This window comes from Aulostomus chinensis, chromosome 16 (assembly GCF_037954235.1).
Source record: "Aulostomus chinensis isolate RoL2024-O1b breed Wild chromosome 16, RoL_Achi_v1.0, whole genome shotgun sequence".
In the NCBI taxonomy this organism is placed as follows: domain Eukaryota; kingdom Metazoa; phylum Chordata; class Actinopteri; order Syngnathiformes; family Aulostomidae; genus Aulostomus; species Aulostomus chinensis.
This window is the reverse complement of record NC_141335.1, coordinates 11,317,682-11,325,402: the sequence shown is the minus strand read 5'-3', so window position 1 is coordinate 11,325,402 and position 7,721 is coordinate 11,317,682. Positions and strand designations below refer to the sequence as shown.

At 40.7% G+C, this 7,721-nt stretch overlaps 1 long non-coding RNA gene across 1 annotated transcript in view; it reads right to left on the bottom strand.

The window, feature by feature from the left end:
- Positions 1 to 7,721, bottom strand: part of LOC147247471 (uncharacterized) — a 44,057-nt gene that overhangs the window by 5,647 nt on the left and 30,689 nt on the right. Inside the window, exon 3 of the long non-coding RNA XR_015109346.1 lies at positions 4,018 to 4,128. This is a non-coding gene — a long non-coding RNA (uncharacterized LOC147247471). The remainder of the gene's footprint in view (positions 1 to 4,017; positions 4,129 to 7,721) is intronic.

Here is a 7,721-nt window from a genome sequence, read left to right as displayed (position 1 = left end):
TGATCCAGACATTATATTACAATAAAACGATACTGTAGTTGTAATGACCAAACTTACAGTTTTGAACCAAATTCTGAACTCCTGCACAAATCTACTTACTTCTCCTACTACTGATCTACTTTTCATTATTTTTTTTAAATATAGAGCTGCAGAAAGCAAAAGATAGCAAACGTAAAATACCTGTTGCTCCATTTATATGAAAAAGGAAAAGAATTCTCTACCTGTGAGCCACTTCCTCCACCATTGCAACACCGCTCAACGTACTGATGTCAACCGTTCATTTCTGGTGTCGCAAGGAATTGCGGTGCAAAGTTCGATGCTGTTTGGATGAGCAGTTCTTATTTGTGTTTGCCAAAAGTTTTTTTACTTTTTTTTTTTTTTTCAGTTGGGTCACATTGTGATCCAGTGGCTTTGTGGTAAGGTCTGACCGTGGAGACAAAAGTCAGAATGACTAGATGACAGAGTCTTGATTAACAGTTGGGATTCTTAGAAGCTTTGATTCTTCACGGTGTAATCTGTGTCTTTTTTTTTCTTTTCTTTTTTTTGCATATCGTGCTGTCAGAATAAAGTTTTAAGAGTTTTCAGTGTTTGGTCTGGCTGTAGAAGAAATACGTTTTCACTTTAAACTGAGACAATCTTGTTTTGATCCTGTTTTTTTCTTATAAATTGATTGTGAAAATGAGAAAAATACTGCAAGTCTGTAAGCGTGCAGATGGAATAAGAAGAGGGTGTACGTGCAAGTGCGCAGGACAGATCTTTTTCTAAATGTAAATTAACTGCCACCTTTAAAACAAAGAACATGAAGTGTCTAATGTTCTGATTTGTACGACGTTATGTATCAGTATTGTAACCCAAAAACAGATTCTCACTCGACTTGTTTTAACGGGACAATTAATAACATCAGAAAAGCCATTGTTTCGGCTTGAGTCATACAAAGATCAACCTTTGCTGAAAGGAAGAACTTGATGAAACCTCAGACTTTTCTTCCATCCATCACACCCAAACACCAAGGATCTATAGCTAACTTTCTTCAACCGCGCAAGTCCTGCGGCCAAGATTCTGCGAAGCGGACAGCTCAATATCCAGCCTTAGTGTGGCTTGTCAATGCAGCACCAAACCCAAGACAGAGAGAGATGGGGGGATGGGGGGGGGTGGATGTGGGGAAGGCTTTTTTAATTATCTGTGGTTGGGTCCGACTGTGCATCATCATTAGAGAGACTAAATAGCAGTGGTCACTGACTCAGGTAGTGGTAAACGGCACAATTAACAAGCTGAGGAGGGAGAACTGTATTCAATTTGAAAGCCTTCTCTCCTAATCCATCTCCAGTGATCAGCAGTGCTGCTGAGCTACGCCCTTTTACATTCAATTACATTAATCAGGTTATTACACAGCAAAAAGTCAACATTTTAATCAAGAACTGGCAAAGTAGGGCAGGATGTTATATCGAGACATGACCACATGACCATCAGAGGAGATAATATAATATAATAATCTCTTTGAAAAAGGGTTTGTCAATGAGGGATTCTCTGGATATTTTGTCAGCATTTTTTCCTTATTATGTCTACATTTCTAAGTCTGTCTTAATGTCATTCTTTATCCTTATGAATTTGTACATCTCGGATCAGAATCCAGGCACTTTTTGTTTTACACGTTTGCAAAGGCTGCAAATCCTCCTGGAAATAATCCTGGCAGGGGTGTTGTTATAGCACAGCAGGTGTGTATGAAAAGTAAAAACACAGCTGCAGGGTTCACATCCCAATCCTGACACTCGCAAATCCTTTAACGTGATTCTTATGGAAACGCTACACAAGCCATTATTCACGTATGAATGGAAACAACATGTCTACATGTATGTTGAGCTATCTGCTGTGGTCAGGTGGGGGATTATTTCATTCACAGCAGGGGGAAAAAGCCAATTTATATGAATATGTGCTTACTTCACAACCAGTTCAAGTTGCTGACTGATTGCTGACTGCACACACAAAGTGAATCTAATTTAGTAGAACCTCTGGCTAAGCAGTAGTTTCTCACCCATTTTCTCCCACTAACAGGGAAGAAATCAATTCTCAGGCATCTATGACACTCAAGAGATGCTTGTCTTGTTTTTATTTTTTTTTTCCTCCCACTATTTTTTTGTATTTTGGTTTGTTAGGAGTTCTGTGATGGTTGACCTGACCATTGGGATCTGATTAATGGAAGGAAATTCTTGTTGTCCACCCCATAATGAGAGAAGACAGAGGTGAGAACAGCTCAATAGGTGAGATAACCACTCTTTGATCCAAACAGTCATGCAGAACCTAGACTAGCTGCATCGTCAGAAAATGTACTGTCAAGCTTTCCAATCATAAACTTTAACAGACACTTGCTTTAACAGAGAAATATGTAGATTTCTTTTTAAGGGCTTCAGAGGGCTGGTAGTTTCTGCAAATTTGTAGGATGAATTTAAAATCATCAAGACAAGGAGGGATTTTTCACAACTTGGCATTTACAATAGCCAATTGCACTCAGTGTGTTTTATGCTTCCCACATTGTAGAGCATGAACAGCATATTTAGGCTGGAAGATCTGGCTAGTTCTGGTTAGCCTTCTGCTAAAAATGTAGATGAATATTTCAATTGTGTGCCCCTTCAGGCTTCCTGAAAGTGACCCAAATGGATCAAATTCTAATTTATTTCCTCAAAGTTTTGTGACATTTCATCCGCTGCTGTTTTACGGTCACAACAGTACAATGTCATGAAGCTGCAGCAGAGCCAGCAACTTCCAATTTTTCCTTTGCTAACTTGAATGTAAACAACATTAAATATTTTAACCATGCACCTGATGAGACTTTTCAAATGTTATCAGACTGGATCGAAATGGATCAAACTGTCATTTTGCAAAAACAAAACAAAACATCAGTCATTTTAAAGCTGCTTTTTTCACATTATAAGACTACGAGGAGACTTTTTTTTTGGACCAGAGTGCCTCACATATGAATGGGGGGGGGGGGGTATTACTACAAATCAGAGAAAGCAGTTTCATTGGATGCAGAATTAATACACACCCCTTTTTTGCAGAGTGAGATGCCAATTTTTTTTTTTTTTATTTTCTACTTGCTACATATCATACATGAACAATGAATAGAGATACACCATAAAATGTAGCTTTCTTTTCATGGAATCCTTATTAATTGCAAAATCAAGCCAATCTGAGTTGTAAATCATAGCGAGCTATCTCCCATTGTGCGTATTATTCCCACATCATAAGCTGCAGAAAATGTCCTAATTGACTTCTTACCCAAACAGAATGATGTGGCATCCTCAAAATGTTTTATTTTTGAAATATGACTGTGACATTTCTAAATCCTCTCTAACAAGACCTATCTCAACTTAAGATGTCTTGTTAAACTCAGACCTTGTTCCCCAGTGGACTTCAATGTAAGACACATCTCTACCCTTGACAAGCAATGTTAATCCATTTAGTGTAACGAACTAACATGTCCCTAATTAAAATATGCCTTTTAATGATACATACTGACATCCTGAAAAACACTGTCACGCTCTCCTCCTTTAATACAGGAATATGCTAATTGCTTCTGTAACACTGGTGTTCAAATCCCAAGGATGCCGCTGCCTCCGGAGGGAGTTGGTGTTGGGGTTTGGAACCTCTGCTCAAAAGAAAGGTCTTTTAACAGCTGTTTCTTGAAGAATGTTTTGGTCGTCTATACATGTCTAAGAGCTTCAGGGACTGTTGATTTCCATTCATTTACAGACATTCAGAACCCCCCACCCACCCACCCACAAAACCTCACTCAACGCCCGTCCAGTCCAGCAACTCACCTATAGGTGCTGGGGGGCAGAGGAAGCAAATCAGGAGTCCAACCCAGCTCATGGCAGCTCATTTAAAACAAATCAGGTTGATTGCTGAGTTGCAGCGCTCACAATGCCCAGGTGATAAAGCAATTAAAGCTTTCTAATTCTTTGGATGGGAAAGGGCCACTTGGTAATTACTATATGTAATGAAATCTTTTTTTGTTACCTCTTCGTTTCTCCACATTTTGGTTTCAGTTTCCCGGTGGTCGTTCATTTGATGGGCAGTATGGGGACAGGTCCGTGTGGGTGGGGTCTGGAGCCCTCGGTGGCAGGGACCCTGGATGAGAGTAGCGCTTTAGTTAATAGGGCTCTCTCTGGACAGATGAGGTCCATTAGGAGGTTAATTTAAAAATGAATAGAGGACATAGAGAGAGAGAGAGAGAGAGAGAGAGAGAGAGAAGGAGAGAGAGAGAGAGAGAGAGAGAGAGAGAGAGAGAGGCAGAGAAAGGGAGCTGAGTATCCAGATCACACAGTTCATGGATGGAGTAAAATATAGAATAAAATACTTGTTTTCCTCTGAAGCAATGTTGTTAATTAAGCATAATTAAAAAGCCTCAGATCCACAGGAGCCACTTAAGCAGAGTCTCAAAATATTACCAAAAGAAAACAAGGAAGCCCACATGCACCAGACAAAGCAGAAGTGAATCCTATCACTTCCCATCCATGAGGCCATTTTTAAAACATTGAGGCATTGTTCAGATGCATGGACTGCAGCCCCTCACTCCTAATTTCCATTTCTTTCCCCCCTGCAGAAAGGCTGAATCTGATCCGGACTCATTGGTGTGTGGATAATGAAGGGGTTACCAGGAGCTGGGAGAGGCCCTGTAATTCCCCGCACCAGGGGACTGGGTTTTTGGGTGGGGTTTGGATGAGTACCCCTGCTCCGTGATGCATGCACTCATGTGAGCTTGTGACAGCCTTACCCAAATCCAAGGCCAGACTCAACACTGCATGTATTATATAGAGATACAGTAGATAGGCCTGCTTCAAACCGTCCACTGCTGCAGAAATGTTTCCCATGGACAAGTTCATGTGCATTTGTTCGAGCTTCTCTATGTAATAGGAAAGATAGTAGCATAGGTTACTTTGCAACATTTCCCCAAAAACAACATGAACAGGACACATGATATGGATGTCGGAAAGATATTTTTTCTCCCGCATATTTACTGTTTCCCATTAAATAATGGCACTAAGAAGAGACTTGTTATGGATACTAATTAGCATTTAGGTTAGCTAATGGCAGTGAATGTGCATTATGCATGATAAAGCATGAGCAACAGAGGCCTAAGCTGTTCAAACTGGCTGATAAATAATTTTGGGTCCTTTCGAACTTTCCAAAATCTATCAGACTTTATATTTCTAATTCTGACAGTGACGGAAAGTTATTTCATGGGGGTTGTGCGAAGCTCAAAACAATTTTTCCACTGTTTTAAAACCACAACAGTGCAAGGTTGCGGTGCTATAGCAGAGCTAGCTACTTCCAGTCAGCGAACTTTAATGTGGATACATAATTTAATCATGCGTCCCTTGTTATCAGACCAAATGGATCGAGTTATAGTAATGAAGCGTGTCTTTTCACGGAGGTTGTGTGATGCCTTTTACAATTTTTGGCTGTTTATTTCACAATGTAAGTCTACGGGATAAAGTCTTTTGCTTGAGTGGATCATGTGACACATGGGGGAGAAATTTTAAAATCAGAGAAAGTCATTATTGGGTGTTAAATTCGTACACACCCTTGAGTGCAGGATGAATTGTAGAACTGTATATATAGGACGTGAAAGAACTCACTTTAGTGTTGAAAAAAGATCTATTGTTATATAACAAGACACATGAGTCATTAACTCAGGGACGCCAGATTAAATTGCGGGGGAAAAAAATGTTTGTTTTTTTTCCTTGTGGTGATTAAGGAAATTTACATTCAAGAAATCTAAATAAAAACCCTCCTGTATATGTCTTGCTGAGTTCTTCACCCTCCTTTCGCCGTGGACGTGGGAGTATCCCAGCTCAATATAAGGTCATGAAAATTAGCATATCATCTGGCAAAATGGTTAGACAATGTGTGGGCGTCTCCCTGAGGGGGTCACCTTAAACATCATTGTTAAGGCACTAAAAGACCCCCATGTACTCCAGGGTTAAATATCCCCACTTCATTATGATAAAGATGTGAACAACTGCCCAAACTATAACGCTGTCAATAGACATTGAGTCCTCTCTTCATCTGGGCTGACTCGAGCTCTCTCAGGACCCGGCATGAGCCCCCATCCATCATCTGAATACTTTGTGCCTGAATCATTGCAGATCATTATAGTAACAGAGAAAGTGCCGGTGATTGGCTGTGATTGCTGGATCACAGGGATCTGAGGGGTGATCCATCACACTGGGTGGCACACTAACACCTCTGTGTGATGGGGTTCACCTCAGGGGTCAGGGCCAGGTCAGTGAGAAGACAGAGAATTCCTCCAACAATCTTCCAAAGGCTGCAGCACTGCAAGATTTTAACATTTCACACTATTCATCCAAATCAGCGAACAAAACACTGATTTTTAGAGGGAATTCAGATAAGAGAGGATAACTGAGACAAACTGGATCAGCTTGTGCATCACAGTGGAGGAGGAGCTACTGACCCCATCCGACTTGTTTCTCAAAACTGGTGCAACACAACCTCACCTGAGGCTATGTGTTGTCATCCAAATTAGATAAGTTTATTTTCCCTCCACCAGCATTTGTTCCATCAGCCTGTAGGGTCGCAGACCACACTAGGAAGCAGTAGGGAGTCCTTCACAGCACCTGCAGCTCTAGCAAGGTGGCCCGCTAGCGAAGAGAGGCTTTGGCTGCTGCCCAAATATCTGCCTGCACCTTCTGTGCAAATGCACCAGCCTTAGGAAACCAGGAGGCAGCAATATTGTGGAACAAATGTCCTCTAATCTCAGCCTGCTGGTCCGGGGTCCTGGGTTAGAGGCCTCCTCGGTGTCCCTTCCAAACACTTTATGTTCTTAAAGCCTGATGCTGGATGGCTGTCACAGAGTAATTAGAAAATTAGAACAAGAAAAAAGCAATAGTGTCCCAACCATGTATGACAGAAGCGTCAAGAAGATACAAGCTTTTTCCTGTTTGGCACCTCTAATGAACAATTGGTAGGAGTTTGCACCAGTGAGTAGGGATTTTAAACCAATCTGTACATCAAGGATCTCTTTTTCAAGATATTTATACAGTCAAGTAGCTCAACAGCCATCGAGCAGTAGCAGTAACATATATTACCCTCACAATCCTGTGTAAAAATGGAATCTTACAAATTATAAATATAATGCTATTCAATTAAGTTAACAGTATTCAGTAAAACTTGCCCGTGACCAACTTTAAAGGCGATGTATATTTATAGCACATCACTATTTCATATTGACTATTTGAGCACTCGTAGGCTAAGAAGGATTCTATGTGGACTTATCAATAAAGTTTCTATTTTTCAGGTTAGTGGTGCTTGCTTGACAGGCCAGCATCTTAAAAATATAGAATCATACACAAATGAGCTTCCAGGACACTCTCTCATTTGAAAAGGGAGAGGGAGTCAAAAGGTTGCAATCTGCACCTACGCTAGGTTTGACTTGATCCTATGTACTGGTCTGTACTGGTGATTGATACTCTAAATTGACCGTAGGTGTGGCTGTGAGAGTGAATGGTTGTCTGTCTCTATGTGTTGGCCCTGCGATGGACAAGTGACCTGTCCAGGGTGAACCCCGCCTCTCGCCCAAAAGCTACTGTGATAGGCTCGATAATTGCATGCAATTAACGTAAAAGTTAAAATATAAGAATCATCCAGCAATCATTTCATACCAATACATAGTTTTGTTCTATATTTAAATGTTGGTAAAT